At 37.9% G+C, this 10,570-nt stretch overlaps 1 pseudogene across 1 annotated transcript; it reads right to left on the bottom strand.

Annotated features, from left to right (window-relative positions):
• Positions 1–9,753: 9,753 nt before the first annotated feature.
• On the bottom strand, positions 9,754–10,549 carry LOC308337394 (annotated as a pseudogene). The gene is made up of 2 exons: positions 10,470–10,549; positions 9,754–10,261 (listed from the first exon to the last, which is right to left on the bottom strand). The product of its transcript is annotated as an uncharacterized misc_RNA (transcript).
• Positions 10,550–10,570: the final 21 nt, after the last annotated feature.

Below are 10,570 nucleotides of genomic sequence, written 5' to 3'. Positions count from 1 at the left end.
GATCAGGAACATGACAAGGATGCCCACTCTCACCACTCTTGTTCAACATAGTATTAGAAGTCCTAGCAACAGCAATCAGACAACAAAGAGAAATACAGGGTATCCAAATTGGCAATGAAGAAGTCAAACTCTCTCTCTTCACAGATGACATGATTCATTATATGAAAAACCCAAAAGACTCCACCCCGAAACTACTAGAACTCATACAGCAATTCAGTACCGTGGCAGGATACAAAGTCAATGTACAGAAATCAGTGGCTTTCTTATACACTAACAATGAAAATACAGAAAGGGAAATTAGAGAATCGATTCCATTTAGTATAGCACCAAGAACCATAAGATACCTGGGAATAAACCTAACCAAAGAGGTAAAGGATCTGTACTTGAGGAACTACAGGACACTCATGAAAGAAATTGAAGAAGACACAAAAAGATGGAAGACCATTCCATGCTCTTGGATCAGAAGAATAAACATTGCTAAAATGTTTATACTGCCTAGAGCAATCTATACTTTCAATGCCATTCCGATCAAAATTCCACAGGTATTATTCAAAGAGCTGGAGCAAATCATCCTAAAATTTGTATGGAATCAGAAAGGACCCCAAATTGCTAAGGAAATGTTGAAAAACAAAAATAAAACTGGCAGCATCATGTTACCTGATTTCAAGCTTTACTACAAAGCTGTGATCACCAAGACAGTATGGTACTGGCATAAAAACAGACACATGGACCAGTGGAACAGAGTAGAGAGCCCAGATATGGACCCTCAACTCTATGCTCAAATAATCTTAGACATAGCAGGAAAAAATTTACAGTGGAAAAAAGACGGTCTCTTCAATAAATCGTGCTGTGAAAATTGGTCAACTATATGTGGAAGAATTAAACTCGACCATTCTCTTACACTGTATACAAAGATAAACTCAAAATGGATAAAAGACCTCAACATGAGACAGGAATCCATCAGAATCCTAGAAGAGAACATAGGCAGTAACCTCTTTGATATCAGCCACAGCAACTTCTTTCAAGATATGTCCCCAAAGGTGATGGAAACAAAAGGGAAAATGAACTTTTGGACTTCATCAAGATCAAAAGCTTCTGCACAACAAAGGAAACAGTCAACAGAGCAAAGAGGCAACCCACGGAATGGGAGAAGATATTTGCAAATGACAGTACAGACAAAAGGTTGATATCCAGGATCTATAAAGAACTCCTCAAACTCAACACACACAAAACAGACAATCATATTTAAAAATGGGCAGAAGATATGAACAGACACTTCTCCAATGAAGACATACAAATGGCTACCAGACACATGAAAAAATGTTCATCATCACTAGCCATCAGGGAGATTCAAATTAAAACCACATTGAGGAGGCCAATGCCTTATCCATTAGGCCACTGGGGCTTCTTAAAACCACATTGAGATACCACCTTACACCAGTTAGAATGGCCAAAAGTTAGCAAGACAGGAAACAACGTGTGTTGGAGAGGATGTGGAGAAAGGGGAACACTCTTCCACTGTTGGTGGGAATGCAAGTTGGTGCAGCCACTTTGGAGAACAGTGTGGAGATTCCTCAGGAAATTAAAAATAGAGCTTCCCTATGACCCTGCAATTGCACTACTGGGTATTTACCCCAAAGATACAGATGTAGTGAAAAGAAGGGCCATCTGTACCCCAATGTTTATAGCAGCAATGGCCACGGTCACCAAACTGTGGAAAGAACCAAGATGCCCTTCAACGGATGAATGGATAAGGAAGATGTGGTCCATATACACTATGGAGTATTATGCCTCCATCAGAAAGCATGAATATCCAACTTTTGTAGCAACATGGATGGGACTGGAAGAGATTATGCTGAGTGAAATAAGTCAAGCAGAGAGAGCCAATTATCATATGGTTTCACTTATTTGTGGAGCATAACAAATAACATGGAGGACATGGGGAGATGGAGAGGAGAAGGGAGTTGAGGGAAATTGGAAGGGGAGGTGAACCATGAGAGACTATGGACACTGAAAAACAACCTGAGGGTTTTGAAGGGGCGGGGGGTGGGAGGTTGGGGGAACCAGGTGGTGGGTATTTGGGAGGGCACGTATTGCATGGGGCACAGGGTGTGGTGCAAAAACAATGAATACTGTTATGCTGAAAAGAAATGAAAAAAATTAAAAATTAAAAAGAAAGCTACACAGTGAAGGAAACAATCAACAAAACTAAAAGGTAACCTGCAGAATGAAAGAAGATAGTTGAAAATGACATATCTAATAAAGGGTTAATATCCAAATATTTTTTAAAAAACATAAAAATCAAACTTAAAAAACAAATAATCCAATTAAAAATGGGAAGAAAACATGAGAAGGTACTTTTCCAAGGAAGACATCCATATGGCCAACAGACACATGAAAAATGTCATCATTTATCATCAGGGAAAAGCAAATCAAAAGTAAAATGAGATATTGAGTCACACCTGTTAGAATGGCTAAAATCAACAACAAAAGTAACAGATTTTGGAAGGTTTGTGAAGGAAGGGAAATGTTGGTGGGAATGCAAACTCATGCAGCCACCCTGGAAAACAGTATGGAGGTTCTTCAAAAAGTTAAAAATAGAACACCCTTAGATCCAGCAATTGCAGTATTTGGTATTTACCCAAAATACAAAAATACAGGGACACTTGAGTGGCTCAGTCAGTTAAGCATCTGCCTTTGGCTCAGGTCATGATGCTAGGGTCCCGGGATCGAGTCCTCTATCAGGCTCCTTGCTCAGAAGGGAGCATGCTTCTCCCTCCACCTGCCACTCTTACTTCTGCTCTCTATCTCTCTGAAAAATAAAATCTTTTTTTAAAAAAGGGGAAAAAGTACAAAAACACTATTTCAAAGGGATGCATACACCCCAAACTTTATAGCAGCGTTATGCACAATAGCCAAACTATGGAAACAGCCCACATGTCCATTGATTAATGAATGAATAAAGAAGAGGTGGTATATATATTCAATGGAATATTACTCGGCCATAAAAAAGAATGAAATCTTGCCATTTGCAATGATGTGAATGGCACTAGAGAGTATTATGCTAAGTGAAGTAAGTCTGTCAGAGAGACAAATAACATGATTTTACTCATTTGTGGAAAGAAAAAAATACATATCAAAGGGAGAAAAGAGAGAAAAATCAATAAAACAGGATCTTAATTATAAAGAACAAACTGATGGTTACCAGAGGGGATTGGTGTGGTTGGCTTAAGTAGATGGTGGGTATTAAGGATTACACTTATGATAAGTACCAGGTGACATATGGAATTTTTGAGTCACTATATTGTATAACTAAAACTAATATAGCACTATGTTAACTAATTGAAATTAAAATAAAAACTTGAAAAAATAAATTTTAAAAATACAATAAACATGTTTTCATGGGTCATTTCAAAACTGCTTTGCTCAGTTCCCTACATTCTTTTAAAAGGTACAATGATTATATATAGAGTTTACTAAAACTAAAGCCACAATAAACTTTTTTTTTTTTTTTTGCCAACTACTCAAAAAGAGTTTTATATGGAGCTGATATTCTGCAGAAGTTGGGGCTTCTATGGACCTTTAGCATGTCCCATATGGTCACAACAAAAGTATAGTTTTCCTTCCCTTCTGTTGAAAATGAAGAAACATTTGGTACCTGATTTTTTCCCCTGGCTCTCCTTCTGGTTATTATTAAGCTCTTAGTTAAACACCATGACTAAAGTTTTCCTGCTTTCTTGGTAACAGCCCTGGTATTGACAAGCACTGGGTCAGTGTTCCTGGCAAAGTAGATTTCTCTGGTTCCCAAAATAACAGGTAATCATAAAAAAATCTTCACTGTACTTTCACATTTTTAATTTCCATTTCTATTTTGAGAAGGAATAGGCAAAATCAGAGATCAGTGGTCATTAAGCCCCTCTAAGAAAAAAAATGGCTTGGATTGAGCAGAGCTTCTTTGGGGATGCTAAGTGAAGGTTTCCAGTTCCTTTCTTTGTTCCGTAAAGAATGAAATTTCATAAGGGAATAACTACCTGAGTCTGTTGGGTGTGACCAGTTCTCACCTTTCATTCCCATTTTTCCCAGGAAATAAGAATGGAAGGAAAAGAAATCCAAGGAAAGGTAGATTTTGCAAACTGCAGAATCATTTTAGGGAGAGAAGCAGGGGTGGAAATAAAGGCACTGAGAAATATTAAAAGTAAGTTTATCATTTAAAAAATGCCTACTTTAAATCCCCTCTCCTTCCAGTTCAAGTCATGTCTTACTCCTCTTCCTAGAATCTGTCAAATCCAAATAATATACTATACACTCTGCCTACATATATCTCTACATTTTTCTTTTTTTCCACCTCAACCCCCCAAAATTTTTTTTGCTTGATTTCAAATTTGTGACCCAAAAGAGCAATTACAGAGATGTTTCTGTTCAAGAACTTGTCCCCAGAGCTTTAATCACCAAGACAGGTCCTCTGACCAAAACCATGGACTAATTCCCCTACTCTGATTCACTACATGTTAGGCAGATAATTGTTGAGAGAGTATAAAAATGTTTTATAAGTAGTGCTTAGTGTATCTGGTGAATACATATCAACATTCAGTAACCAGTGTCATTACAGTTGGTATTAGGGAGAGACAAATTCCCCTGGAACATCTAAGAGATACTGAAAAACAATCAATGTCCACACTCATGCCTAGTCCAAATTGAGCTTGTCCATTTGTCTGGAATTCAGAATTTGGGGAGTTGGCAGTACACTTTATATTCATGACACAACTAAAGTTCCATGTACTTAGCCAGGTTTTTGCTGATCAAACCAGTGGAAAGTGTTTTTCCCTTTTGTAAGCATTTATTAGATTGTAGGTTACTTATTACATATATTCATTATATTTTCACATGTCTTATATATGCCATACTTCTGTAAGGATGTCCTAGGTACAATTCATCTTATCTCTGCCATCATAATGCCTGGATAGTGCTTCTCATACCATAAATGCCTTTTTGTTCATTAATTCAGAGGCATATGTATCCCAAAGTGTCTGGGCTATTACTACAAATCATTTTTTTGTTTCCTGGTGAAACAATTCCTCCCTTTGGAACTAATATCTCTAGGCCAGAAGACTTTAAGTTTACAGGGACATAAGGCAAAAATTTTGCAGGTGAATCACTAAGGGTAACGGTAAGAGTTGCCATTCCCATTTCTACCCCCTTGATTTCTTGATCCACAAATTTTGGTTATAGGAGAAAGATCATCAGATATTGGATGTTGATTTACAGCTTATACAGCCTTCTGAAGAACATTGATCCAGCCCTTCAAGGCATTGCTCCCTAGCTGGTACAGTAACTGAGTTTTCCGAAGGCTAGTCTACCATTCTATGAAGCCATCTACTTCAGGTTGATGGAAAAATGAGAAGAGCAGGATTCCAAGAACATGGACTCATTGCCACAATCCATTTGCTGTGAAGTGATTTTCTGATTAGGAGTAATGCTGTGCAGAATACCATGATGGTGGATAAAGCATTCTGTAAATCCACTGATGGTAATTTTTGCTGAAGCACTTTGCATGTAAGGAAGGAAAATCCATATCCAGAGTAAATGTCGATTCCAGTAAGAACAAATTACTGCCTCTTCCATGATGGAAGCAGTCTAATGTAATCAACCAATATATTTAAAAGCCTGCCACCAAGAAGCTGGCTGATCACTCCAGGGAATGGTGGCATATCAGTAGCTCAGTGTTGGTCTCTGCTGCTGGCAGATTAAACACTCAGTAGAGGTTGTGGCCGAGTGTTCCTTGGTGAGTTAAAGCCTTGTTACTGAGCCATGTATAAATTTCATCCCTGCCACCATGGCTACTTTGTTGATTAGCTCATTGTCAATGACAGGAGTGTCTACGGGAAGAAGCTGGCTGCTATCTGTAGATTGGGTCAGCCTATTCACGTGATTATTAAAATCCTCTTCTCCTGAGGTTACCCTTTGATGAGCATTCACATGGGCCACAAATACTTCCACGTTTATTACCAGTTTAGAAATGTCTATCCATATACATTTTCCCCAGATCTCCTTGCCACCAGTTTTCCAATCATGTTCCTTCCAAATCCCTGATCAACCAGCCAAACCATTGGTCATAGTACATGAATCAGTATATAAACATATGTCTGGCCATTTGTCCTTCTAAGCAAAGTGAACAACCAGGTGCATGCTCAAAGTTCTGCCCACTGGGAGGATTTACCACTGTCCTTGAGGAATGTCCCAGAAAGGGGATGTAGTGCTACAATTGTCCACTTTCAGGTGGTTCTGAATATCATAGAGAATCATCTGTAAACCAGGCCTGAGTCTTTTCTTCCTCTGTCAACTGATTATAGGGAACTCCTCATGAGACCATAGGTATAGGCTGGTAGAGAGAAGATAGTGCAGCAAAAGTGGGGATCATAGAAATTTGGGCTACTTTTCCACATAGTAGTATACTTTTCCATAAGGCTTGGGGCTTATTCAAACTCAATCTCATATATACCGTGTCCATTTGATGATAAGAGTGTTGCTGTGAATGCCTAATTCTATGGCCTATGGGTCAGACAACACCCAGTTCAGGATGGACAGTTCAGATCTCATGGTAATTTAGAGGCCCACGACTAAGTGTTCAGTCTCTACTAAGACCCGGTAGCAAGCCAAGAGCTATTTCTCAAAAGGAAAGTAGCTATCCACAGAAGATGGAGAGATTTGTTCCAAAATCCTAAGGCTCTGTGCTGTGATGCATGTTGGTCCCATTTTGAAATGGATATGAGCTAAAAGTCCAGGTGATCGCTTAACCTTCATAAGTTTCCACTCTAATGGATAGACTACAGTGACATTTTTGGTCTCCTGGAATTAGTGTCAGTTCAGAGCCACTGTCCAATAATCCCCCAAAAGCCTGATTTTTTTTCCCAATGCAGTCATCCTGATAAAAAGCTATAGGTCTCTTGGGAAAGGCTAGGAGGAAGATTAACATTATAATTCCTTGTCAGAATACCCTCAAGGGTACATGCCATCCTTTTCATTCAAACAATCCTGTGTATGTAAACTGGCTCTAGTCTCAGACTTGAGATACCATGACTCTCTCTTTTGATCATTCAAATTAGATTTCTGTTTACTTGACCTAAAACACTTCTACTTAAACAGATCAAGTGAGAATTTATTAGGCTGTTCCTCTATGTCTCTTCTTGGGACACCATGATCAATTATCCAACACTATAGGTTTCTGTACTCAGATTATTCTGAGTGCTGCTTTGACTCCATTGCACATGAGGGTAAAGCTAGCCATCTTTCCTTTGGCTATTAAGTGTCACCACTTGGTCCTTGCCAATTAGAAAAACTCCTCCTTCATATTCTGTTTTTCCAGAATGACTCTTGGAACCACAATCAGTACTATAAGTCAGGGTTCTCCAAAGAAACAGAAGCAGTGGAGTGTTTTCTTTTCTTAACTTCTGTTTTTCAAGTAATTGACTCAGTTAATTATGGGGCCTGGAAAGTCCAATATTTGTAAGGAAAGCTGGCATCTCAGACAAGAACTGACGTTGCAGTCTTGATTCTGAAATCTATAGGACAGGCAAGCAGCCTGGAAATTCAAGCAGGATTTTAATGTTACAGTCTTGAGGCAGAATTTTTTTCTGGGAAACCTCAGTCTATGTTATTAAGACATTTGACTGATTGGATGAGGTCCACTAACATTATTGAGGGTGATTCCCCTCCTTTTTAAAAGATTACTTATTTATTTATTTGACAGAGAGAGATCACATGTAGGCAGAGAGGCAGGTGGGGGGGTGGGGAGGAGGCTCCCTGCTGAGCAGAGAGCCCAATGCAGGGCTCGATCCCAGGACCCTGGGATCATGACCTGAGCCGAAGGCAGAGGCTTTAACCCACTGAGCCACCCAGGCGCCCCAAGGGTGATTCCCCTTTATTTAAAGTCAATTAACTGTAAATTTAAGTCATGTCTACAATATATTTTTTACAATAACATAGAGATTAGTGTTTCACTAAAAAACTATGCACCATAGCCTACCCAAGTGGATGCTGAAAATTAACCCTCACAAGCTGTTTCAAGGTAATTTTTAAAAATTTTTTTGTTATGTTATGTTAGTCACCATACAATACATCATTAGTTTTTGATGTAATGTTCCATGACTCATTGTTTTCATATAAAATCCAGTGCTCCATGCAATACATGACCTCCTTAATACCCATCACTGGGCTCACCCATCCCCGACCTCCCTCCCCTCTAAAACTTTCAGTTTGTTTCCCAGAGTCCATAGTCTCCCAAGGTAATACTTTGACATAAATTTTATTAAAAAGATATATACTGAAGATCCTTAAAAGTAGTCCAGTTGGGTAAATAAATGGTTTTAATAGCTTTGTAGTTCCATAAAAGAAACACACCAAAACCAAAACTTGTTTGTGGTAATGCTGGACATGTAAAAGAATGAAACAGGACTACTGTCTAACACCATACACAAAAATAAACTCAAAATGGATTAAAGACCTAAATGTGAGATATGAAAACACAAGTATCCTAAAATAAAACAAAGGTAGTAACTTTTCTGACATCAGCCATAGTTAATTTTTTTCTAGACGTGTCTCCTATGGCAAGGGGAACAAAAGCAAAAATAAACTATTGGGAGTACATCAAAATAAAAAGCTTTTACACAACAAAGAAATCCATCAACAAAACAAAAAGACAACCTACTGATTGGGAGAAGATATTTGCAAATGATACAGCCAATAAGGGGTTAATATCCAATATATAAAAAGAATTCACACAACTCAACATCAAATAAAAAAAAACAATCTGATTAAAACATCAGCAGAGGACCTCAATAGACATTTTTTCAAAGAATACATAAAGATGGCCAACAAACACATCAAAAGATGCTCAACATCACTAATTATCAGGGAAATGCAAACCAAAGGCACAAGAAGATATCACCTCATGCCTGTTAGAATAGCTAGAAAGAAGAAAACAAGAAACAACAAACATCGGTGAGATTGTGGAGAAAAGGGAACACTTGTGCACTGTTGGTGGGAGTATAAATTTGTATAGCCACTATGGAAAACAGCATGGAGATTCCTCAAAAAATTAAAAACAGAAATACTGTATGATCCAATAATTCCATTATTGGGTATTTACCCAGGTAAAATTAAAACACTAACTTCAAAAGATATATGCACTCCCATGTTACTGAAACATTATTTCCAATAGCCAAGACATGGAAGCAACCCAAGTGTCAACCAATTGAGGACTGAATAAGGAAGATGTGGTATATATACACAATGGAATATTACATAGCCATAAAATAGATGAGCTAGTGCCATTTGAATCAGCATGGAATGACCTGGAGGGTAGTATGCTAAGTGAAGTCAGAATGGGAAAGACAAATACCATAGGATTCCACTCATAAGTGGAATTTTAAAAATAAATAAACAAAAAGCAGTATCAGAGCTATGAATGCAAAGAACAAACTGATGGATGCCAGAGGCAGGGGGTTAGGCAAAATATGTGAAAAGGAGAGGGAGATACAGGCCCATAATTCCAGTTATGGAATGAATAAGTTATGGGAATAAAAAGCAGAGCATAAGGAATATAGTCAATGATTGTAATAGTGATGTAAGAGGACAGATGGTAGCTATATTTGTGGTGAATAGAGCATAACATGTAAACTTGGTAAATCACTAAGTCGTACTCCTGAAACTAATGTAACATTGTACCTCAACTAGACTCAAATTAAAAAAAAAAAATTAAACTTGCTTGTGAATGCCAAGAGAAAAGATATTAAGGTCTTTGAAGCACTCCATCTGAAAAAGGAAATATTCAGTTATTACAGCAATCTGGATTATTTTAGGAATGACCCTGGCACATTTAACCATCCTTATGTGCCATGTTTCTACTGGAAGGAAAGTAATCAGGAAGTCCTCAAGACTGACACAACTGAGTAAAAGTGAAGCGACATATGTATTTGCAATCTGGAAAATCTGCCTCAGTGTTGGTTGAAAAAAAGACGGTAATATTTCTCTACCAGCTCTTGAATCATGGCAGCCTACAAAGATGCTACAGCCAACAATGATGTCTGCCTGAGCTACGTTAGAAATAAACACCACAGTGGATTTTCTGGATACAGGTTATATCAGAATCAGTGTGACATACAGACTGGCAAACAATCCCAACAAAATAATGATGTTTGTGGAGGGTAGGACTAGATACTGGATATATTTGAATGCTAAGTACCTTTGGAAACGTTCCTTTGATCTTTATTTGTAAGAGCACTAAATTGGACAGGTTTCCTTTAATGAAGTAGAAAAAAAAGTGATGTAAGAGTCTATGTAACACAAAAACCTGGTCATTTAACACTATGGTTTGGTTCAAGCTATTCAATGTTCTAGCAGGCTAACATGCTGATATCTTTCTCAAGATTAGACCTGGTTTCATAGTAGGTCATGATGCCATGTAAAATTACATCTTATTTATAGTAACAATTGAAGGAAAACTGCTTTCTATTTCAATGCTGTCTATAAAATGATTGATGCCCTTATTCATGTTTGAGTTTACTTTTCTGAT

Source organism: Martes martes (assembly GCF_963455335.1).
Source record: "Martes martes genome assembly, chromosome: X".
Lineage (NCBI taxonomy): Eukaryota > Metazoa > Chordata > Mammalia > Carnivora > Mustelidae > Martes > Martes martes.
Note: the sequence above shows the minus strand (reverse complement) of the source record. Positions and strands in the feature narration are given on the sequence as shown.